The sequence below is a fragment of the Lepidochelys kempii genome, chromosome 10 (assembly GCF_965140265.1).
Source record: "Lepidochelys kempii isolate rLepKem1 chromosome 10, rLepKem1.hap2, whole genome shotgun sequence".
In the NCBI taxonomy this organism is placed as follows: domain Eukaryota; kingdom Metazoa; phylum Chordata; order Testudines; family Cheloniidae; genus Lepidochelys; species Lepidochelys kempii.
In genome coordinates this window covers 59,534,163-59,560,384 of record NC_133265.1, presented here as the reverse complement: position 1 = coordinate 59,560,384, position 26,222 = coordinate 59,534,163, and the positions used below count along the sequence as shown (strand labels likewise).

Sequence of the window (26,222 nt, the reverse complement as noted above, 5' to 3'; positions counted from 1 at the left end):
TTTTGATACAAGGGGGGATGTTTTTAGTGTCATAACAGTGTGGTGATGGCCAAGTTAGACCCTCCACAACAAACTGAAAATAGTAGGATAAAGTACAGCTTAGTACATATACAGTGTCTAGAAATCTTAGGCCTAGACTATTACATACATCTATGTGATCTTCCTAAATCATCTAAACTGTCATTAGTATTAGTCTTAAATTTTGGAGCTCATGCAGGTGTTTATCACAGTCTTAATGTTCTTTAACCAGACAAGGAGGTTACTTGTGCAGACCAAGCTGGTGCAACTCTTGCCTTCACCTCTCATACTGATCCAACTAGTCTTGAGGGGGATGGATGTGCATGTGTGCAATCCCAGTTGATAATCAGCATCTGAGATAGAAAGAAGAACTGCTTAATGGAGCTGTCCTGATATACATCTACCATCCAACTTGGCACAGGTAGCACTCTTTTCCACCACCATGCTGTCATTAATAATGCTCTTACGTAGTGCTTTTCATCCACAGATCTCAAAGAGCTTTACAAAGGAGGTCAGTGGTATTATTCATTCCTGCACCTGCAGAATGCTTCAATGTTCTAATATATACATATACCATCACAACAAGCAGAGTACCTAAGGCTTAGTTTATGCCAACAGGCAAATGATTTAAAGGGCTAGTGTCATGAATAGTCAAGTCCAGTCACTATTTGTTTTCCTTAGCAAATCAAACAGCAAGCATCAGACTCTCATTAAGAAATAATTGTATCTAATATTGCAGGTTTAGGGTCCTGCACTATGTACCTTAAGCAGATGTTCAGTGGCCTTTACTATATGCATTGGTGGTCTCCTTCCATGTGTAAACAGTCAGGATGAGCTCCACCCTGAAATCTGGTGGTGAGTTGTGGAAAAGAACTTCAGAGACTGATCTCATTTGCATAGGCACACCCACCCCACCTAGCATGAGCCCATAGCTGCCCAAGTGGTCACTTTGGCTGCTGTGGGATCCCCAGTTTCTCTGTTATTGGGTCAGGAAGAATAAATTGTAATTATCCCGATTATGTGACTCAAGGACAGTGGAACTGTACATGGCCTTTTGTTATGATGGAGGGACTCGCCCTCAACTAAGTAGCACTCACTAGGCAAGGGACATGGGTTCCAAAACTCAGTGAATTGAGAGAAGCTGGGGATAGGTATTCATATCTGGTGATATAGGGCCCCCAGTGAGGGCTTTACATGCTAATTGCACTTCCTCCTTTTTCCAGTGTGGAATATCAAAGCTAATTTTGATTCTATTAGGACTCTAGATACAGGCTGCTGAGCTGAATTCACTTTGAGCCAATGGTGCACCAGCACTGAGGCTCCCTTACTACAGGTTGAAATCACAAAAGAGCTAAACTTACCAAGAACTGAAATCACTGAGTGTTGTGTTAAGTAGTGGGGGAGCCTGAAGATATATTGCGGAGCAGTTTGTGGGACAGCTGGCAGAGCAGCTTGTGGGGTGGCTGGAATGGCTTATGGGACAGCTGGCAGAGCAGAGCAGCTGGTAGAGTGGAGCAGTTTGTGGGATGGCTGGAGCAGCTCATGGGGCGCAGCTGGCAGAGAGGAGCGATTTGTGGGATGGCTAGTGGAGAGGTGGGGCAATCGGTTTTGGACCACGTAAGCTGCTCCTTAAACCCCCACATCTCCACCCAGGTTTGGAGGTAAAACTCTGCAGATAAACTTTCGAGCTTTGGTGCTGCACTGACTAGGGACAGAGACTTTTGGGTTGTTGGACTTTTGGGACTTTGGGTGACTTTGGGTTGCTGTACTCAAGAACCAAAGGGAAAGGACATGCCCCAAATTGCTTTGGGTGGGTTTTTTTTGCTCATGGGTTGTGTTATTAATCCTGTTGGTGGTGTTTCCCCAACATAATGCCACATTGTTTCTCTCTGTGCTTGCGAGAGGGGAAGTATTTTCTCTTAGAGGCGCCCAGCGGGGGTGGTATATATTTGACCCGGGTCACTGGGTGGGGGTTTGAGCCGGTTTTGCATTGTGTATTGGAATGGACCCCCTAGATACTGAACCTGGCCCTTGTTGCTGCCAACTCTGATGGGCAGAAGGGTTACACATGTCTTAGTGTATATGACAAAACCATCACCACTACTGTGATTAGTACTAAGAGGAGTATGGTCTGAGGACAGAACTAGGAGAGAGGAATTTGAGTTCTAAGCCTGGTTTTGACATTAACTCTCTGTGGCCAAGGGTAGGTCCCTTAACTCTTGCTTAGTTTGCCCACCTGTGAAATGGGGACAATACTGACTCACCTACCTTGAAAGGATTAGTTAATGCTTGCACAGCACTTGGATATTTTCATAGGGATTTTTCACTTCAGTCAGTACTTTGTTTAGCAGTCTTATTAAACGGGCTAAGTGTTTAAAGGATCTGGCAAATTAACTACTTTTTCACCTCAGAGCTGTGGCTCTTTCAAAAGAAGCATTTTGAACAAAATTTGTACTAAAACATGTGCCCTGCTTCAATTGATCTCAAACAGATTTGGAACCATGCATGTAAGGACAGACTCCAATCCTGTGAGAGGATGCTAAGGGGAAGCTTGCACTGCTGCAGGCACAGCCAAGGCTGTGGTTATTTTCCATGTGGGAATAAATGACTTCAGTCAACAAGGCTGTCAGGTCTGTTCTTTCACGAAGAGATTTGATAGTAAATTCACTATCAAACTTCAAGTATTTAGGGCTGGGAGACCCTCCATATGTAGTTCCTCTTATCAAAACAGCAAACTAAAAGCCAACAAGAATCCTAAATAAGCAGCACTGAAAGCTACACATACTGCTACTGGGGTTACACAGTAGCAGGCTGTTCTGAGAGAGAATCACGGGCGGCATGTGACTCTTCCATTTGGCCCTCCCCCGCTTAGCCTTCTGCCCCAGAAGCCCTGCCCAGGTTCCACTCCCAGCCCCACTTGGGCCCCCCCTTGCTTGCTGCTCATTCCTGTTTTCCCCCTTCCCCAGTCCCACCCGCCAGCCAGATGGCCAATTGAGTTGGCTAGCTGGCCACTCACGTGAGCATGCCTCTTCTCCCCTGTCCCTGGCCGCCCACCTGCCAGCCGAGCCAGCTGGTTGGGCTCCTGCACCTCTTCGTCCCACCGGCTGGCTGGCCAAGCATCCATCCATCCTACCACTCATGCACACGTGCCTCTTTGCCCACTCCCTCTCCCTGTCCTCTGCCCACCCACTGGTCAGCTGCTCACAGCTCTCACACATCTCTTTACCCCCTTCTGTGAGGCTCCCATGTGGGCAGAGCTAGGACAGGAAGACAGCGTGCTCCAAAGGCTGTGAGTAGGCTCTTTGGGGAGGCTTAGCCTCACCTGGCCTTTTATACCCACCGCCTATGCACAGGAGCAATGTATTTTGAGACAAAGGAAATGGAACAAGCAAAGAGCCAGATAGAAGTAGAGAGGCAGAATAGCAGGACAGTGTCTTTGATTTTATGTTTTGTATAGTTTTTTTTAATAATCTAGCAAAAACAAAGCTAGTTATTCCAATTTGAGATTAACACTATTGTTTATTACAATGAGAATCCTTGTATGGTGCATAACCACCTTGATATACATAGCAGCTGAACCCTTGTTGTCTTTACATTATGTCAAGCAGCTATTAAACATAAAAGGGATGTTAAAAGTATTTCTATCACTTGTATTATGATAGCAACGAGGGACTCCACTTGAGGATCAAAGCCCCATTACTCTTAGCACTACAGATATGTAACAAAGGTGGTGGTCCCCAGCCCGGAAAGCTCAAGAATTATGGGATTTTCATTGTAGTATGCCAACCCATTGTTTAAAAAAGGCTTCTAAAAGAAGCCAAATAGAAGCTTCATCTTTAGAAGTGGACATTTAGAAAAAACACACACCCTCCTTATAGAAGCTCCTATGGAATTTAATAAGGCCCTATATATATTGTTACTCCTTTTTGACCTGAGCAGCTAGCCAACAATTCCAGGTCTAATAGGTTGTTCCAGTTAGGAGTAGGAAGAGAACATGGTGACAGTCAGGTATTTCTTCGATGCAGTTTTGTTTATTTACAAAAAATGTACAAAGTCCTGTGTCTCTGAGAGCAGAATGAATCAAAAAGCAGAAAATAGCTTCTTTTGCTCAGAGCACCAAAATATTCTTTTCAGCTTGCACCCCTGACCCCAAAAAATACTTCCTAGGTTTCTTCTAGGGTCAGCCACCATGCTTTCAGCTACTCCTCCAGGCTGTCTCTCAGCCTTTCCTTGTTTTTGTCTGTTCTGCTTCCCCCTGCCACATCACTAGTCAAAACAATACTCAACAAAAGCTTCTAAGGAGCTCATATATTCCTTTTGTCTTAGGTGGGGGGTTAGCTTTACAGTTGTTAATTGAAGGATGAGTTCACACCTCTGTCTCAATGAGGTTTTTAACTTAGTCCATCATAGGGTCTCATCCAGTTAATAGTATTAATGTAAACCTATTGTCTTGATAGGAAATTTATATCCTTCATATACTTTTGAAGCACTGTATAAAGTTCAATAGAAAAGGTATGACTTTCTATTAAGCTATATAGGACTTTTCCACCAGAGATTTACAGAGCAAATAGATTGCATATCAGTTATAAGTGATAATTATTGGCATTGATGAGGTATCCATCATTGTGGTTTCTGGATGCATTTTGATTGTAAAGGTGTCCCTGGAATAGGCAATATTCAGTTCGTGATCCTCTGCAATACCAAACTCGTTAACTTTAAGAAAAGGGAGTGAAGAAAATTTAACCAGTGGCCGAAGTTCATGGAGATGGAAGGATCTACATATCATGGTGTCACTGTGCCTCGGTGGGTCACAGCTGAGGATACCAGATTCAGGATGAACTGCTGAGAAATAGGGTAGACACACCCCAGACTGGTGGTTATTCTTCCATAAAATATTCCCTCCATATCACTAGAAATGAAATGGCTTTCTTGGCAGTATCCCCACAGCTATGACGTAAGTCAGGGAATAATAAGCATTCTCAGAAAGTTACAGTATATACAAAGAAAAGGAGTACTTGTGGAACCTTAGAGACTAACCAATTTATTTGAGCATAAGCTTTCGTGACCTACAGCTCACTTCATCGGATGCATACTGTGGAAAGTGTAGAAGATTTTTATATACACACAAAGCATGAAAAAATACCTCCTCCCACCCCACTCTCCTGCTGCTAATAGCTTATCTAAAGTGATCACTCTCCCTACAATGTGTATGATAATAAATTTGGGAGAGTGATCACTTTAGATAAGGTATTAGCAGCAGGAGAGTGGGGTGGGAGGAGGTATTTTTTCATGCTTTGTGTGTATATAAAAATCTTCTACACTTTCCACAGTATGCATCCGATGAAGTGAGCTGTAGGTCACGAAAGCTTATGCTCAAATAAATTGGTTAGTCTCTAAGGTGCCACAAGTACTCTTTCTTTTTGCGAATACAGACTAACACGGCTGTTACTCTGAAACCATATATATCCTTACATGTTGTCAAGGTTCCTCCCCCACTCTGAACTCTAGGGTACAGATGTGGGGACCTGCATGAAAACCTCCTAAGCTTATCTTTACCAGCTTAGGTCAAAACTTCCCCAAGGTACAAAATATTCCACCCGTCGTCCTTGGATTGGCCGCTACCACCACCAAACTAATACTGGTTACTGGGGAAGAGCTGTTTGGACACGTCTTTCCCCCCAAAATACTTCCCAAAACCTTGCACCCCACTTCTTGGACAAGGTTTGGTAAAAAGCCTCACCAATTTGCATAGGTGACCACAGACCCAAACCCTTGGATCTGAGAACAATGAAAAAGCATTCAGTTTCTTACAAGAAGACTTTTAATAAAAATAGAAGTAAATAGAAGTAAAGAAATCCCCTCTGTAAAATCAGGATGGTAGATACCTTACAGGGTAATTAGATTCCAAACACAGAGAACCCCTCTAGGCAAAACCTTAAGTTACAAAAAAGATACACAGACAGAAATAGTTATTCTATTCAGCACAATTCTTTTCTCAGCCATTTAAAGAAATCATAATCTAACACATACCTAGCTAGATTACTTACTAAAAGTTCTAAGACTCCATTCCTGGTCTATCCCTGGCAGAAAAACCAGCATAATTGACAGACCCACAGACCCTTTTGTTTCTCTCCCTCCTCCCAGCTTTTGAAAGTATCTTGTCTCCTCATTGGTCATTTTGGTCAGGTGCCAGCGAGGTTACCTTTAGCTTCTTAACCCTTTACAGGTGAGGGGAGCTTTCCCCTGGCCAGGAGGGATTTCAAAGGGGTTTACTCTTCCCTTTATATTTATGACACATGTCCATAGGTTAACTGAAATTTACAGAAATGTCACAAGGTCATCTAATCCAGCCCCCTCTGCTGAAGCAGGGCCAAGTTTGCCTAGACCATCGCTGACAGGTGTTTGTCAAACCGGTTATTAAAAACGTCCAATGATGGCAATTCAGAACCCTCCCTTGTAAACCTATTTCAGTGCTTAACTATCATAGAATCATAGAATCATAGATATTTAGGTCAGAAGGGACCATTATGATCATCTAGTCTGACCTCCTGCACAATGCAGGCCACAGAATTTCACCCACCACTCCTAAAAAAGACCTCACACCTATATCTGTGCTATTGAAGTCCTCAAATTGTAGTTTGAAGACCTCAAGGAGCAGAGAATCCTCCAGCAAGTGACCCGTGCCCCATGCTACAGAGGAAGGCGAAAAACCTCCAGGGCCTTCCAATCTGCCCTGGAGGAAAATTCCTTCCCGACCCCAAATATGGCGATCAGCTAAACCCTGAGCATATGGGCAAGATTCATCAGCCAGATACTACAGAAAATTCTTTCCCGGGTAACTTGGATCTTACCCCATCTAAAAACCCATCACAGTCCATTGGGCCTATTTACCATGAATATTTAATTACCAAAACCATGTTATCCCATCATACCATCTCCTCCATAAACTTATCGAGTTTAATCTTAAAGCAAGATAGATCTTTTGCCCCCACTACTTCCCTCGGAAGGCTATTCCAAAACTTCACTCCTCTGATGGTTAGAAACCTTTGTCTAATTTCTAATCTAAATTTCCTAGTGGCCAGTTTATATCCATTTGTTCTTGTGTCCACATTGGTACTGAGTTTAAATAATTCCTCTCCCTCTCTGGTATTTATCCCTCTGATATATTTATAGAGAGCAATCATATCTCCCCTCAACCTTCTTTTAGTTAGGCTAAACAAGCCAAGCTCCCTGAGTCTCCTTTCATAAGACAAGTTTTCCATTCCTCGGATCATCCTAGTAGCCCTTCTCTGTACCTGTTCCAGTTTGAATTCATCCTTCTTAAACATGGGAGACCAGAACTGCACACAGTATTCCAGGTGAGGTCTCACCAGTGCCTTATATAACGGTACTAAAACCTCCTTATCCCTACTGGAAATACCTCTCCTGATGCATCCCAAGACGACATTAGCTTTTTTCACAGCCATATCACATTGGCAGCTCATAGTCATCCTATGATCAACCAATACTCCAAGGTCCTTTTCCTCCTCCGTTACTTCTAGTTGATGCGTCCCTAGCTTATAACTAAAATTCTTGTTATTAATCCCTAAATGCATGACCTTACACTTCTCACTATTAAATTTCATCCTATTCCTATTACTCCAGTTTACAAGGTCATCCAGATCCTCCTGTAGGGTATCCCTGTCCTTCTCTAAATTAGCAATACCTCCCAGCTTTGTATCATCTGCAAACTTTATTAGCACACTCCCACTTTTTGTGCCCAGGTCAGTAATAAAAAGATTAAATAAGATTGGTCCCAAAACTGATCCTTGAGGAACTCCACTGGTAACCTCCCTCCAACTTGACAGTTCACCTTTCAGTAGGACCCGTTGTAGTCTCCCCTTTAACCAATTCCCTATCCACCTTTCAATTTTCCTATTGATGCCCATCTTATCCAATTTAACTAATAATTCCCCATGTGGCACAGTATCAAACGCCTTACTAAAATCTAAGTAAATTAGATCCACTGTGTTTCCTTTATCTAAAAAATCTGTTACTCTCTCAAAGAAGGAGATCAGGTTGGTTTGGCACGATCTACCTTTTGTAAAACCATGTTGTATTTTGTCCCATTTACCATTGACTTCAATGTCCTTAACTACCTTCTCCTTCAAAATTTTTTCCAAGACCTTGCATACTACAGATGTCAAACTAACAGGCCTATAATTACTTGGATCACTTTTTTTCCCTTTCTTAAAAATAGGAACTATGTTAGCAATTCTCCAATCATACGGTACAACCCCTGAGTTTACAGATTCATTAAAAATTCTTGCTAATGGGCTTGCAATTTCTTGTGCCAATTCTTTTAATATTCTTGGATGAAGATTATCTGGGCCCCCCGATTTAGTCCCATTAAGCTGTTTGAGTTTCGCTTCTACCTCAGATATGGTGATGTCTACCTCCATATCCTCATTCCCATTTATCATGCTACCATTATCCCTAAGATCCTCTTTAGTCTTATTAAAGACTGAGGCAAAGTATTTGTTTAGATATTGGGCCATGCCTAGATTATCCTTGACCTCCACTCCATCCTCAGTTTTTAGCGGTCCCACTTCTTCTTTGTTTTCTTCCTATTTATATGACTATAGAACCTTTTACTATTGGTTTTAATTCCCTTTGCAAGGTCCAACTCTACTTGACTTTTAGCCTGTCTCACTTTATCCCTACATATTCTGACCTCAATAAGGTAGCTTTCCTTACTGATCCCTCCCTTCTTCCACTCCCTATATGCTTTCTGCTTTTTCTTAATTACCTCTCTAAGATGCTTGCTCATCCAGCTTGGTCTACAACTCCTGCCTATGAATTTTTTCCCCTTTCTTGGGATGCAGGCTTCCGATAGCTTCTGCAGCTTTAATTTAAAATAATCCCAGGCCTCCTCTACCTTTAAACCCATAAATTCTTCAGTCCAATCCACTTCCCTAACTAATTTCCTTAATTTTTGAAAGTCAGCCCTTTTGAAATCAAAAACCCTAGTTGCAGATTTATTTTTGTTAATCCTTCCATTCAATTTGAACTGAATTAGCTCATGATCACTTGAGCCAAGATTATCCCCTACAACCATTTCCTCTATGAGATCCTCATTACTCGCCAAGACCAAATCTAAAATGGCATCCCCTCTAGTCGGTTCAGCAACTACTTGTTGAAGGAATCCATCAGCTATCGCATCTAGGAAAATCTGAGCCCTATTATTATTACTAGCACTCGTCCTCCAGTCTATATCTGGGAAGTTAAAGTCTCCCATGATCACACAGTTTCCATTAGTATTTACTTTATTAAAAACATTAAAAAGGGCTCTATCCATATCCAAATTAGATCCCGGCGGTCTATAGCACACCCCAAGCACTATCCCAGGGGAGGCTCTAATAGTTTTCTTCCCCAATTTAATTATTGCCCAGACAGACTCAGTCATATCCATTTCATCGCTTCTTATTTCTTTACATTCTATCTCATCATTGATATACAGTGCTACTCCACCACCTTTACCTTTATTTCGGTCTTTCCTAAACAGCACATACCCTTCAATACCTGTAGCCCAGTCATGACTACTATTCCACCAGGTCTCTGTTATACCTATAATATCTGGTTTCACTTCCTGCACCAGTAACTCTAGTTCCTCCATTTTGTTACCTAGGCTCCTTGCATTAGTGTACAAACATCTTAATTTTTGCTGTTTGGCCTCACTCACATTCTGTACCCTATTAGGCACGGTTATTTTACTACCAGTATAACCTATTAGACTTGTATCTACACTGCCCTTCCTCCTACCTACAGCTGTATCCACTCTTACTTCATTTTCTTTCCACTCTATGCTAAATTCTGGCGTGGAGATTACCTGGACATCTCCCAACCATCTCCCCCAAATTCCTAGTTTAAAGCTCTCTTAATCAGTTGTGCAAGCCTCCATCCTAGAAGTCTATTTCCTTCCCTACTCAGATGAAGTCCATCCCGAGAGAACTGTCCTCTATCCATGAATGCCTCCCAATGGCCATACATCCCAAAGCCCTCCTTATAGCACCACTGCCTAAGCCATCTATTGATAGTCATAATCTTGTCACACCTTTGTTGCCCTTCTCTAGGAAGAGGCAGAATCCCACTAAAGATCACCTGAGCCTCAATTTCCTTAAGCGTCCTCCCCAGCCTAGCATAGTCTCCCTTAATACTTTCCAGCGAGAATCTAGCCGTATCATTTGTTCCCACATGAAGGATAATTAGGGGATTCTTTCCCGCTCCCTTTAGAATCCTTTTTAACCTCAGGTCTACATCCCGTATCTTAGCACCTGGAAGACAGCACACCCTCCTATTTTCTGGATCAGCTCTGGTTACAGGGCTATCTATTCTTCTCAGTAAAGAGTCCCCAATCACATAGACCTGCCTTTTCCTAGTGACGGTGCTATTCTCCAGTCTATCCCCTGTTCCCTCTGGCTGCAAGTTTTTTCCATTCCCATTCTCCCTTGTAATCCTTTTTAACCCATCCTGTATCCTCCTGGGGCTCATATTTGGTGTAATCTCCATTAACTCTTCCCCTTTTCCTATAGGACTAACCGCTCTTCTCTTCTTCCTTGCCCTGTCACCTTCAGTGACTACCTGCTGAGCCCCTTCTTCATTTTCCAACTCTACAAACCTATTCTGAAGCTCTATTTCTCCTTCACTAGCCCGTCTTTTCCTCTGCCTAGTTCTTTTAGTCACATGCTTCCACTGACCACTTTCCTCACCCAGTCTCCCCTCAGAATTCCCTAGTCCTGCTTCCATCTGCAAGTCTGAGCTTTTCCCTTCAGATACCTCATGTCTTTGCTCCATAATCTGCTCAAACCCCTTCCTAAACTCTACCAGACTTTCCACCTGCATCTCCAAACCTCTGATCTTTTCCTCCATCAGCTCTATCAGACGGCATTTCATGCAGACAAAACTCTTACCAGGTGCCCCCTCCAGGATCATGTACATACCACAGCTTCCACATCCAGTCATCTTCATTTTGTCATCTGCTACATGGGTCACTCCCACTGCCACCTCTGAATCTGTCATAGCCTTCCCACCTAAATCCTGTTAATCTGGGAAACACAAACCACACCAAAACACCACCACCCACAGCAAAACCAAACCCTACACAAGCACCACAAGACAAACTCCGCTTTCAAACTCCCACTCAAACTCCCCTGTTTACAGCTCTGTTTGCTAGCTCCTGTGCCGCTGCCTGACTGGCTGCTACCTTTATAGGACCCCTAGTCAGTGAAGCCCCGCCCCCTAATCAGGGCTCAGCTTCTCTCCCAGCACAAAGCCCCTACAAGCCTCTACACATACAAATACTACCAATACAAAACCAAACAAACACAAATACCTTCTCCTCCAACAGAACTCCCACTCAAACTCCCCTGTTTACAGCTCTGTTTGCTAGCTCCTGTGCCGCTGCCTGACTGGCTGCTACCTTTATAGGACCCCTCGTCAGTGAAGCCCCGCCCCTTAATCAGGGCTCAGCTTCTCTCCCAGCACAAAGCCCCTACAAGCCTCTACACATACAGATATTACCAATACAAAACCAAACAAACACAAATACCTTCTCCTCCAACAGAACTCCCACTCAAACTCCCCTGTTTACAGCTCTGTTTGCTAGCTCCTTCTATCCTTCTAGTTAGAAAGTTTTCCCTAATATCTAACCCAAATCTCCCTTGCTGCAGATTAAGCCAATTACTTCTTGTTCTACCACCTTCAGTGCGCAAGGAGAACAATTTGATCACTGTTCTCTTTATAACAGCCCTTAACATATATAGAGATTGTTATCAGACCCCCCGCCCCCTTACTCTTCTTTTCTCAAGGCTAACCATGCCTTAATCTTTCCCTATAGATCAGGCTCTCTAAACCTTTTATTTTTATTATTCATCTCTGGCCTCTCTCCAGTTTATCCCCATCTTTCCTGAAGTGTGGAACCCAGAATTGGACACAGTAGTCTAGCTGAGGCCTCACCAGTGCCTAATAAAGCAGGACAATTGCCTCCCATGTCTTACAAACGATACTCCTGTTAATATACCTTAATTATATTAGCCTTTTTTGCAACTGCACCACACTGTTGATTTGTATTCAATTTGTGATCTACTGTAACCCCGAGATTCTTTTCAGCAGTACACAGCCTAGCCAGTTAGTTCCCATTTTGTAGTTGTACATTTGATTTTTTATTCTTAAGTAAAATATTTTGAAGTTGTCTTTATTGAATTGCATCTTGTTGAATTCAGACCAGTTCTCTAATTTGTCAAGGTTGTTTTGAATTCTAATTCTGCCCTCCAAAGTGCTTGCAGCCCCTCCCATCTTGGCATCCTCTGAAAATTTTATAAGCCAACTCACCACCTAAGTTCCTTCTAAGCTGCGTGGCCTCCCAGCAGTCTATCAACTGCCTTGCACTTCAAGTGCCCCCTTGCCCCACTGCCATGCAGCTCCTATTCTCTGCAGCACTCCTAGGAGCCTCCTGCTTGCTATGCAGACCAGGGAGGGTTCGGGAAGCACTGATATCAGGGTGTCCCCCATCCTGCAGAGCAGGGGGGAAAGAGGGAGGGAAGGAGAGATACAACAGGGCTCCAGGGAGTGGGAAGTGGGACGGAGCTTGCTGGCAGCTGCTGCTGCATCTGAACAAGCAGGCTTCAGACTGGCGAGTGCCAATCTATTTAAAGGGACAGCATGCTTAAAAGGGGCAGTGCATGTCTGTCACACATGCACCCCTACCTCCCAACACATACTTCCTGCAATGCACATATATTCTGTAATTTTATGCTTTCAAAGTGCTGTTAGTTTAGTTTGACTCATCTATGCATTTCATAATTTTTATTTCTCTCTTATGACTCAAAGAATTAAACTTAAGTGTGAGTTCTAAAATGCCTAACCTGTCCTGGCTGGAGTAATTATTCCTATAGTAACTTTTAAAATATATATTACATCTAGGTTTTTTGTTTCTATTGGTGGCGTACATCTGCACATTACCTTGATATTGGTGCACATAAAATGCATTCCACACATGGAGGGAAAAAATTAGAGGGAACATTGCTCCACACTCATTAATGAAAATATTGGGAGGTGACTAATCCCTGCGGGACCCCACTAGTTACATTCACCCAGTCTTACAGTGAACCACTGAGAACTACTCTGAGTATGGTCTTTTAACCAGTTTGTAAATCACTTTACAGTAATTTAATCTAGACCACATTTCCCTAGTTTGCTTATGAGAATCTCCTGTGTCAGAAAGCCTTACTAACATCAAGATATATCACATCTACACTTCTGCCTATCCACTAGGCAGTAATACTGTCAAAGAAGGAAGTTAGGTTGGCTTAGAGCGATTTGTTCTTGACAAATCCATGTTAGCTATTACTTATAACCCTATTATCTTCTTGGTGCTTACAAACTGATTGCTTAGTAATTTGTTCTGGTATCTTTCACGATATGAAAGTTAGGCTGATTGGTCTATTATTCCCAGGTCTTCCTCCCCCCTGCATCCCCTTTTTATGATAGGTACTTTGTTTGCCCTTCTCCAGTCCTCTGAGACCTCACCCATCCTCTATCAGTTCCCGAAGAATTGCTAACAGTTCCAAGATTGTTGCAACTAGCTCCTTAAGTACCCTAGGGTCCATTTCATCAAGTCTTGCCACTTTGAAAATATCTAACTTACCTAAATATTCTTTAACCTGTTCTTTCCCTATTTTGGCTTGCATTCCTTCGCACTTGTTGTTGATATTACTTGTGTTGAGTGTCTGGTCACCATTAACCTTTTTAGTGATGACTGAAGAAGAATAGGCATTAAACATCTCAGCCTTCTTGATGTCAGTTATTAGCTCTCCTTCCCTACTAAATAGAAAACCTACATTTTCCTTCATCTCTCTCTTGCTCCTAATATATTTAAAGAACATTGACTTATGTCCCATTCTGGGTGTAACTCATTTTATACCTTAGCCTTTGTGATACATTCCAAGTAGTTACACATTTGAGAGCCAGATGCTAAAACAGAAGAAACTCCATTAGTTTCCTCATTAAAGGAAACTTATTTCATGCAAATCTATGTTTTCAAAATCAACAGCCTAGTAATTTTTTTTTAAAACCTCAATTTTATATTATATTATATTTATAAAATTCACCAGCCATCACAGGTAGCATGAGCATGTGGTCATAAGAACCCAAAAGGGAAAAAAAACAAAAACAAAAAACACAACCACATTTAAATGACACTATCTTGTTGTAAATACATCCTTGGCGTGCAAGTCTGGGGTTATAGCACCTGGGGGAAAAGCAAGATCCAAAAAAAATATACATACTATATCATTTAGAGTATAATATGATCAATTAATGCTGTTGATCTTACCTCATTTGTTGCTCAGAAGAACCATGCTGCAATGATCTACAGAGAATATATTTTAAAAATAATAAATTACCTTGGAAGCGGTGTTAGAAATCCCCCCCAATAATTTTTGCATATCTTTTATTTTTATAGGAATTGCATCAATGTTGGGTTTGCATTCACATAATCTAGGAGTACATTTTTGGAATGAATAAATACATGAAAATTCAACTCAAACCACTGCATCTAGTTTTCAGTGAGTTACTACTTTACAGAGTGCCCAGATGCTCTATATTTGATAGCACCGTCCTATTTTCTAAGAAACTAACCTAATTTTGTCTGTCCCTTGGTAGCATAATGCACTGGCTTTTTTCGGTATGTGATGTTAGCCTCTGCTCAGTAGGCCAGAGAGAGTACGTCTTCACTGCAGAGTTACCATGGGCTCTATCACTGGGCCAGGTTTCTCCCCACTTCCAAACCATGCATGGCCATGCCCAATCTTTTCAAGAAAGTTTATTTCTTTCACAGAAGTTAGCACAAAAAACAGTCTTAACTCAATCCTTGGCCCCAGCCTTCAGGGCCACCACTTCTAGAGGTGTCTAGCACTCCAACTCCTGGCAGCTTGCTAGCCTCAGCCACCTCTACTCCCTTCCTGAAGCAGCAGCAACTGCAACTGCAGGACTGCTGCCCTGAACCTTTGTCTTTAAGGGCCCGCCACAAGTGTTCTCTCTAATCCTCTGTGATTTTTCCCTCCCCAGGGCTCAACCTGCCTCAATCCTTCCTCTCTCAACTACCTCCTAGCAGCCTTTTATAGTCCCAGCTGTAGCCCAGCCCTCTTTAATTGGCTGGATTGGACTCACCAGCTCTGGTCCAGGGGAACCAGGCTTAGTCTATCCACAAGAACTAGCTACCCTGAGGCAGGCTCACATTCCTCATGTTGTCCCAAGCCCTCTTAGAGTTTGGGAGTGCTTTCAAGCTGGGCTACCTGGCTCAGCTAGGGATGTGGGCTAGAGCTCAGGTGTTCATAGAATATCAGGGTTGGAAGGGATCTCAAGAGGTCATCTAGTCCAACCCCCTGCTTAAAGCAGAACCAATCCCCAATTTTTGCCCCAGATCTGTAAATGGCCCCCTCAATGATTGAACTCACAACCCTGGGTTTAGCAGGCCAATGCTCAAACCACTGAGCTATCCCTGCTTTCACTCAGGTTGGTAATCCACCCACTTTGCAGGCTAAATCACTTGAGTGCTGGAAGTCCTCCAAGGGCTTCCCCCAATTCTGCCCCATGTGCCCAGAATGACAGACAGTTTCTCCCACAATTAAACTAGGAAAGGACCATGCAGCAGCTCAGCTTACTGTAGCACAAGGAACCATGGGATATGTCCCCAGGAGTACTAGTGAGATAGATGGGGAAGTACAATACCAATGAGGCTGCAGTAACTTGGATATGCTTTGTAGCATGGCCAATCCCTTGAGTTATCTCTGCAGTGAAGACATGCTCAGAGAGGATAAGGCATATGAACTACTGTGGGAGTATCTCTTAATATTAAAAGAGTGTTTTAATAGTAACTCCCCAAATACATGTGATTTACCTAGTAGTTGTGTCTATAGTACATGGATTTATCACATCCTCTTTTGACACTGCCATTTAGTACGCACTTCCTTGAGTAAGAGAAACATGTGTGGTTCCCTTGTTAACCACACATTCCCTCCTCATACATTTGTGAAGAATGCACTTACACATTTATAGAAGGTTCTGTGACTCCCTTACCCCTCCCAAGGGACATGAAGTTAGTTTAACATTTTATGAAATAGTAAAGAGCATGTGGGTATACATTTTAAGTGAGGAAAACGCTGCTGAATCAGTTTAGTATATGTGTAAAAAAATAGTGAACTTGATTAAGACTTACAACAGAAGGGAGTTTGCTACCTTACCTATAATATTCACTATTAAATTCTATGGTTAATGTAGGAATATATCAAATATCATGAAACTCACAATAAAGTAATGAGAGTCGATACTATCATAATTATAAAGAAAAAATAAAGGATTATACCAGCCAGAGTACAAAGACCTAATAAACTCTTCCTGCACTTCAAAAATCCATCCTTAAAGCAAACAAGGAATGCACTTTCTTGTCTAAATTCTTGCTCTGTTCTGTGGATTTATGTTTCCCATACATTCGGAGAAATCAGCTTCTTTTGACAGACTTGAAGCATCAGGAAGAGCTTCTGGGGCAGGGAGAGAACCACCACCAATTGCTGGATTACTGGCAACAGCAGCTAGCGATGTTTCGGCTGCCTAGGATAGGCTGTTAACCCGGGACTTGCCAGAGGTTAAACCTGATGAGAATGTTCTTCTCTCTTGTTTTTAAGAATGTGGATCTTTTTCTCCCATTTGAAACACACTGTATAGATCAGTGTGATCAGCCGGTAAACGAGCATCACATCAACACATGAGGTTGTGGGTGGACAATTAATATGATCACACAACTAGAACACCAGTAACCTAACTCTCCACAGGCTACATTAGAGGAACTGACCTATGTTCAGGATTCCCTGAATTAGTGTATCAGTATGAATATAAATAACTTTTGAAGAGGGGTGTGGGATAACTGGTTAAAATATAACACCTCATAAAATTAACAGGAGGCAGTGGCAATACAAATACTTAATAATAGGCAGACAGACTGAGGACAGTAACAGCTCTGAAGACACCAGCATTAAGATTTGTGTTTACCGATTTAAAAAAAGACTTCTTTTGAACCAGTGAAGGAGTATACCTACCTCTTATCTGTGCTAAGAGCTCTTAATCAGAACAGCCTGGTTATGGTCAAGGAGACTGACTCCCTTCTCCCCCGTAGGAACTATTTAAACACAAACAGTAAGCTTAAGCAAGAGAATGGGTCAGAAGTTGCCTTGCTTCTAAATGGATGGTGATTCATTTCTAGTTTTAGAAGGTTAGTCTTAGTAGGTACAGAGACTTTAGTAGCTCTGAATGGTGGGTCCTGAGGTAAAGGCCTTTAGAGTGTTATTCCAAGTGCTCATTCCATGGGGCTTCAGTAAAGGAGACATACTTATTTTGATCAGTTTGTTTTGGCATCTCATTATCTTGGTCTGTGTAAGTAGATTTGATATCCATTTGGTGAAAGCAAGGTAGGGATCTCCTCCAGTGCTGCACCTGGCTTTAAGGAGGCACATAGGATAGCCCATCCCTTTACAAAACCAAATGTATGCCATGCTGTCTTTAGAGCCCAAGTAATCATATTGAGAAACTGACTCCTTTGAATTTAGTGCTTTTTTCAGTGAATTTTTTTAAATAACTGTTTTTATACAGACTTGCTATCATCTGTTTCTCGAAACATTTTTTTTCCAAGTGCAAGATAATCATTCTAGTGTATCATGCTAGTAACTTTAAACTGGATTCTATTTTCCAAGGTGATAGAGCTTAAACTCTAAACTATTAAGAGCCTGTTTTAAAAATACACCCATCCTTCCTTTTATATTTTTGTATAAAAGCAAAAAATCTTTAATTACATCCCCTAGTGACAAATGCTTTGGTTCCCTCCCCAGTTCTAAAGAGACCTTTTCTCCAGTGCAAACTCTCACCCTGGCTCATAATTATTCTTGTGATCCTTGTAGATGCTTTATTGAAAAAAAAAAAAGTGTCCATTATGCAACTTGAGGGATAGCTCTTGGGTCTGTCTTCCTCTTAGAAATTGTAGGCCCAAGTGCAATTGTGACCACATGGCTGCTAGGTAAAGCCAAGAACAAAGTAGAGTAAGGTGCATTTCAGCTAAGGAAGAGAAGAGTGAGGAAGGAAAAATTGTTTTAATCTGTCCCAATAATTCCAGGGGCGCAGCTACAGAAGGGAGGGCGAGTTAGGGATGGCAGAAATGAAAGGGCTAGAGCACAGCAGATAGCTGGCCTATTGAGATGGGGCCTTCTGCAAAAAGTCAGCAAAAAGACAGCAAAAGCTAGCATCAGGCCTGCGTATGTGCTTTAACAGCAGTTCCAGACAGACCTGTACATGAGCCCTGACTTACAGGGCAGCCAAAAAACAACTGAGATCTCACCACTGACTTAAATATTTTTGGGATCATTGCACTATAGCTTAGACAAACAAAATGGTACCAGCATCTAGGATAAATGAACTGCGGTGGGAAGAGAGCCAGGGAGGTTTGTTAGAGTAGCCCCTATCCCTCTATTAAATGGACAGCTGGTGATCCATGTATTTGCTTTGTTCACTGCTGTTCTATCAGGACTTCTTAATTTCATTTAAGTATCTTTAATTGATCTTACTTAGTGGCCAATATATAGTAATATTTATTTTATTTACTATTTGATACAACTCACCCCTATTGTCACCAATTATATTTCTCTAGTACATGTGTAATTTTGTTATGGCCTAACCAACTGTCCCACAACATTTTTGACTGCCAATACTTACACTGAGTTCTCATTCTCAAAAAGTATAACAAGAAGCCAGTTAGTTTAAAATCTGGAAGGAAGCATCCAACCTAATCGAACCCAAGGCCAGTGAGACAATGACCCCTAAGGGTCCAAAAAAAAAAAAAAGGCGGGGGGGGGGCGCTATGTGATGAAGCTTCCTTATTTATTAAATACAGGTTTCAGAGTAGCAGCCGTGTTCGTCTGTATCCGCAAAAAGAACAGGAGTACTTGTGGCACCTTAGAGACTAACAAATTTATTAGAGCATAAGCTTTCGTGAGCTACAGCCACACGTACTCCTGTTCTTTTTACTAAATACAATAACTTTTAATGCGGTATGTCAAGGCTGAATCTCCACTCTGTCATTGAGTGCAGGAAGTGGAGGCCTGCAAGGATTTTAAAAATTAATACTTGCCACTCCAGGCTTGTATTAAACTTCCAAGATTACAGCTTCTCTCTGACCTTGGCTTGGTAAATGCTGCCACTACCCAAATGCAAAAAATACCAACCACCACCAACAAAACCTTTCAACTCAGGAAGGAGCACTTGGGAATTCCTCCCTCAAGCCCTTTCACACACCCCCTTTGGGGAAGAGCTGAGAAAGAAAACAAAGGAAATTAGCTGTGGCTATACGCTAATCAAACATGTACAAACCTCTTAGGGACACTAAAAAAAATCCAATCCTGTTCTTAAAAAAAAGCAAGTTTTATTAAAAACAAAAAGAAAATACACATCTGTAACTTAGGCTTTTTGCTGGATCTTAAAAGAAACAATTACAAAAATTACACACCCAAAATAGCTTTCTTGGCGATTCTGCTTAAAGGTTACAAGCAAACAAAAGTATCTGGGGTTAGCAGAGATCCACAAGCTAAAAGAAAGAATAAACCTGATCACACGTATCTAAACGTTCCCCATCCAAATGATTCCTTCCAGGTATGGAAGATAATTTTTCATACCTGGTTCAAGATTTACACAGCAGTCCTGCTTATAGCATTGCTGCTCTGCCCCTGCTCCTCCAAAAAAACAGACAAAAGGAAAGTTTCTTTTCCATTTTAAAAAGTTCTAGCCTTCCCACTGTCTCTTTTGGTCAGGTTCCCACTTTTTTTTTTTTTTTTTTAAACCTGTGGGCTTGTTAACCCTTTACAGGTAAAGCAAGCAAAAAACAGTTGTAAAATCCTGCTTGGTAGCTATCTGAATGGCTATGTGTTTATCAAAGGGAGCTACACCTCCCTTCATTTATCACAGGGTATTAATAAGGCATTTAGGTTTGAATTATCATTAAGCACATCAAATATTCTCAAGTATCAGTAAACTGCCATACAAGTACTTGTTGTAGCTGTTTAGTGCTAGGATATTAGAGACCTGAAGAAGAGTTCTGTGAAAACATGTCTCTTTCACCATCAGAAGTTGGTTCAATAAAAGATATATTCTCTAATATAATTACTTGAACTGACTGTAACAAAGAGGACCTTTCTCAGTTAATGCTGATGCATACTAATCTAGGAATACTAGAACCCTGGACATCTGGAACATAACACTTTCTAGAGCTTGGACTGATTTAAGAATTAATTTCCATCTGTATGCCCTACTAAATTCCTTTGATGCAGGTATGCTATATGTTTTATGAAACAGAAGAGATTAACAATGCAGCATTCCATCACAAAACAGGGCCTGCTAATAATCCCACTCCCATTAGATATTTACAATTCTATCATATTTCCTAATCAGGACATAGAAGTAACAAATTACAAAACTCCATGCTGATTACTAAAATGACTAGTTAAGTATTAAAAGCTGTAAGCAAAAACTCTTTCTAGAAAACAAAATCCTCAATGGAAAAGAGTGATGCAGTTGAATAAAGAAGCAATCCAATTTGTTCCCTTATCATAGCATTAGAATTGCAACAGGAATTCCTGAGTTCTAATCCTAGCTATATTGACTGTTGCTAGCCTTGAGCAAGACATCTAACTCTCTGCTTCTGTTCCCCATCTGTAAAATTGTCATATGAAAATGAATATGTACTTCTGTACATAAAGGTGATATCAGGATTAAATTGATTATTAACATGCTTTGAAGATTAAGGTCTAGATCTGATAATATGCCAGAGCAGTGCTCTTCAAAACTGAGATGGGAGGATAGGTGGCTTTATTCCATGTTTCTGCTCCTTAGTTCCAGCTCTGGCACAACTTTGAGCAGCCTGTAACCTGTACTCAGTGAAATACCTTGAGAGTGGTTATAACCATGGATTTCATGAGTATTGCGGTCCTTTGGTCATGTCTTCTTCCTGGCTACACCCTCATAAAGGAGAGGGGGCCTAGGGATGACTATGCCAGCTTTAAGACCCCTGGGGATGCCAATAGAATCACTAGCTGGTTGGATCCACTGGTGTTCCAGTTCCAAGAAGCAATGTCTGTACAGAGTTCAGAAGGAAGAGTATTCTGAACAGTGTTATACTTCACTGAGTGAAGGACACTTACTCCTGGGGAAATTCTGCACCAAAATGTTAAAACGTTTAAGAAATTTTTTACAATATTTTAAAATTCTGCATATTTTATTTGCTGAAACAACAATATAATCATGCCAGTTTCAATTATTTTGGTAATTTATTTCAAAATTCTTCTCAGCAAGTATGTCTGTAACAATAAAGGTAAAAGAAAGATTCAGATTTTTTTTTTTGACAAATAGGTTCCTTACTAGGCATATTAATACAGAACTTTGAGTAATTCATTTAAACTACAATACAGAAATGTATTTCCTGCACCCCTCAGAAGCAGTAATGGAGGAGTTGAGACAGGGAAGGCACCTGGGAGTGAACCTGGAGGGTTGTTGGATGTGAGTAGGAGAACTCTAGAAGAGAGGTTTTTTGCAGGGGTGATCGTTCGGGAGTTGAGGACCCCAACCTCTCCCATTTAGTCAGGTACATCCTGCCCTTGCTTTTGTGTGTCCCTGCACCCTCTCCCCACCATATCCCCATGTATCCCTGTCTCCCTGCCCCATCCCCCTGCACCTTCTACCTCCTGGCCCCATGTGGCCCTGCAGCCCCCCTCCCATTCATCCTCTGGCTCAATCCTGTCACCCTACTAGAACTTAAGTACCCCAGTCTGTCCCTGCTGCTAGCCCTTCTGAACCAATCTGTGATCCCCAGCATCCCTGTGTACCCTGCTTGGTCTATCCCATGCCTTCTCCCCTGACCCAGTGAGGAATGCAGCCTCTGCACAGGCTAGCTACCCTCTCTTCTGGTGCTACAGCAGTCCTTGGTGGGAAAAAGGTGTAACTGCAGCACCTCTCCAGCAGAATCTATATTCTGTGGAGAAAAAAAAAATCTGCGGGGTGGAGAGACATGAATTCTGTGCATGCACAGTAGGGCAGAATTCCCCCAGAATACAGAAGGAAGTACTTCTATCTAAAACTAATGAAAGCAAATGCTAACAAATCCCAGAAAGGCAAAAAGAATATTTGGGTATGTCAATATAACAATTAAAAACCTTTGTCTGGCCCATGGGCTAAGGGGCTGTTTAATTGCAGTGTAGACATTTGGGCTTAGGCTGGAGCCTGGCCTCTAGGACCCTGAGAGGGTCCCAGAACCCATGCCGCAACACAAGCCCAAACATCTAGACTGCAATTAAACAGCCCCTTAGCCTGAGCCAACTGGCAGAGGCCAGCCATAAGTGTGTAATTGGAATGTAGACATATCCTTTATTATTAGATGTCTAAAGGATCTCATTCGCCTACTGTTCAAATCACTACTGTCATATTTACATCTCTATTTTCCGCCTTCAGAGTTGTATCTTCCTGAAACGCCAGCATTCATTAGAAGTACTCAATATCTATATATTGGCAATAGGATTCTAAAATCCTTAAGGTACAGCACAGGACATTTGATTTATTCTAACAGTGATTTATTTGGTGTAGATGCAGCAAAGGAGATTCCATGAACTACATTAATTCATTAAGGGCTTGTAGGATTTCTTAACCATCATACATCCTATCAGATCAGGACAGGATATACACACACACACACTCCTGAGGGGGTGCTGGCTTTAGGGAATTTACATTTTCCACATTGAAGCCAGCTTTGGGATTACTCATATGTCTAAAGTTTGCTAATGGAGGCCTAAATCTCCTTGTCTCAGCTAAGAAAGCTCAGAATCTCCTTAGACTTTAATGTCACTGTTAACTACCTATTAAAGGGTTCTTATGAAGGGTACCATAGGCATCCACTTCCTATAACTCTGAGTCACTTCTACAGCATGCTGACCTTCTGGCTAGACAACTTTGTGAGAGTCCAAAGTTGATACAGATCACTGACTACAGAGCAAAACCATTAGTTGATCTGATATGAATGGCAACACGTGTGACAGGAAGGATTACTAGTGCTTGCATACATAGAAGTAGAAGTTCTTCTGAACAGGGCAAACCTCCAGTTCACTAGAAAGTCTTATCTACCAGTTACACCTTAGTGTATGGTCAAGGAACCATCTATAGTACATTTATCAGTTATGATTAGCTAACTAGATATTCATCTATATGTTTAAAACAGGTGTGTTCAAAAAAGTGGCCCACAGCTAGGTATCTTCTCTTACCTAAAAGATGGAGCTAGTGTCTGTGGAGACTGTAGTTTCTAGTGCACCTTCTTAATGCAAGCAAAGGGCTGTTCATATCAGGACAGAATGTTTAATACTGGCATTTAAATTTCCCTGGGATATGCTGACATTAAAGATGAAGTTAGCTACCATCTTTTCGATGTTATGCAAATTAGTTGTGGCCGTTGAACTTCTGGCAACTTCTCAATTAAATCTTCTACCGAGCAGATTTTTTTGTACCCTTGCTTTAAAGGGTATCCCATTATTCAATTCAGATAATAAAAATTGCTATTGAATGCTGATTTATTGGCCAGGTGGATTGCTGCATGGAGGGTGGAACACAAAAAACAAGCACCCGCCTTTTGTTTTTTTAATTGGCAAAAACTCTATATATCACCCTCATACACAATATGCCAGTGTTCCTGTAAGGTGTCATTAAATATAAAATTATTCTTTAGCCTTCTGCCTGTGTAATGGGTGAAGAAACATGTGAGCTCTAAATTAGTGACTTTTATTCATTAAACATTTTGTATCTTTGTACAAAGAAGGACTGAAACCCCCAGATTAAACTAAACCAGATTAAACTAAAATTTCAAGACAACAGAAAAAAATGAATAAGTATCTGAACAACGATGATGCAAGTAAAGAAGGTTGGAGGAAGCTGGGTCAAAATGGGATGACCTGGCTAATTATCAACTGACACTGATCCAAGGAAAGATAATGAAGGGGCTGATATGGGATTCAATTAACAAACAATCTAAGGAGGGCAAGATAATTAATGCCAATTAACACAGGTGTACAGAAAACAGGTCTCATCAAATTTAATCTTTGATAAAGGTAGTAGTGTTGATGTAATGCTTAGAGTTCTGTAAGACATTTGACAAGGTACGGCATGGCATTTTGATTAAAAAACTAGAATGATATAAAATCACCATGATACATTAAATGGATTAAATTGCTAACTGATAGGTCTCAGACTGTAAACATAAATGGGAAAAATCAAGCAGGAGTGTTTCTAGTGGGGTCCTGTTGGGATTGGTTCTTGGCCCTATGCTATAATATTTTATTAATGACCTTGAAGAAAACAAAAAATCACCATGCAGATGACACAAAGTAGGGAGTGATAAATAACGAAGAGCACAGGTTCCTTATATAGAGCAATCTGCATTGCTTGATAAGATGGGCACAAGCAAACATGCACTTTAATACGACTAAATCTAAATGTCTACACCAAAAACAAAGAACACAGGCCATACTTACAGGATGGAGGACTTTATCCTCAAGCAGGGACTCTGAAAAAGACTGGGAAATCCTGGTAGATAATCAGCTCAACATGAGCTCCCAGAGCAGTGTTGTGTACGTCTCCACTGTAAAGAAAAACCTACAGCACCAAGTCTCAGAGTCCAGGTCAATTGACTCAGACTCATGGGGCTCAGGCAGCAGGGCTAAAAATAGCAGTGTAGACATTCCTGTTTGGACTGGAGCCTGGGGCTCTGAAACCTGGCAAGGTGAGGGTATCAGAGTCTGGGCTCTAGCCCAAGTGAGAACGTGTACCCTGCTATTTTTAGTCCTGGAGCCTGAGCCCTGTGACCCCGAGTCCGCAAACCCAGGCTGTGACACTTGGCATTTTTCTTTGCAGGTAGACATACCCAAAAAGACAAATGGGAGCCTTGGATACATAAACGGGGAAATCTCAAGTAGGAAGGGAGAGAGATTATTTTACTTCTATATTTGGCACTGGTCTGACCAGTGATGGAATACTGTGTCAAGTTCTGGTGCCAACAATTCAAGAAGGATGTTGATAAACTGGAGAGGGTTCAGGAAAGAGGCATGAGAATGGTTCAGGGATTAGAAGATATGCCTTTATAGTGAAACTAATTCGACTGAGCTCCTTGAGTCAAACAGAGAAGCTTAAGGGGTGACTTGATTATAGTCTATAAGCCCCTACAGGGGGAACAAATATTTGATAATGGGTTCTTCAGTCTAGCAGAGGAAGGTATAACATGCTCCAAAGGCTGAAAGTTGAAACTAGACAAATTCAGACTGCAAATAAGGTATACATTTTTACCAGTGAGAGTAATTAACCATTGGAACAATTTACCAAAGGTCATTCGATTCTCCATCACTGGCAATTTTAAAATCAAGACTGGATGTTTTTCTAAAAGATCGGCTCCAGGAAATATTTTGAGGAAGTTCGACGGCTGGTGTTATACAAGAGGTCAGACTAGATGATCACAATGGTCCCTTCTGACCTTGGACTCTATTAAAAACTCTAGGTGTCGCACTACAGTGGCCTGATCTCGTGAAAAGGAACCAAGAACTCCTGTAGCCCTATTCTTTTCCCCATGGGACATCAGTAGTTCCTTTTTAAGGGCCCCTAATCAGTTCCTTTCAAAGATGGCATATTCCATTAGAGGTGTATTCCTGAAAAGTCTGTCCTCTTTTGGGGGCAAGGTGGTGGTAAAGGTATTTATTTCCATGATTTTTCAGTTATGACAGCCTTCAAAGCCTTCCTCTGAATGCCTTTGTGCTGAAACTACCAATTATAGCAGGAGCAGCTGCTTCTTAGTTTTTGTCCATAAGTAACAAGTGTACAGATTCATATTTTCTGTGCAGGTAAGTGAGCCATTGCAAACAGCTCAGAGACAACTAAATAACGGTCTCCAGAAAAAACTGCAGTAAAAGCTGATAGCCATAATAACTAAATTGACTGTCAATTAATTGCAGTTCACTGACACTATTAACTAAAAAAAAATTAATCACGATTAATCGCACTGTTTATTTAAATTTCAATTGGTATTCTATTTTTTCAGTTTTTACATTTTC

The 26,222-nt window shown here is 41.5% G+C and overlaps 1 long non-coding RNA gene across 1 annotated transcript; it reads right to left on the bottom strand.

Annotated features, from left to right (window-relative positions):
• Positions 1-200: 200 nt before the first annotated feature.
• LOC140917946 (uncharacterized) lies at positions 201-24,731 on the bottom strand. Its single transcript, XR_012161045.1, has 3 exons — positions 24,657-24,731; positions 14,390-14,425; positions 201-371 (listed from the first exon to the last, which is right to left on the bottom strand). It is a non-coding gene; the product is annotated as an uncharacterized lncRNA (long non-coding RNA).
• Positions 24,732-26,222: the final 1,491 nt, after the last annotated feature.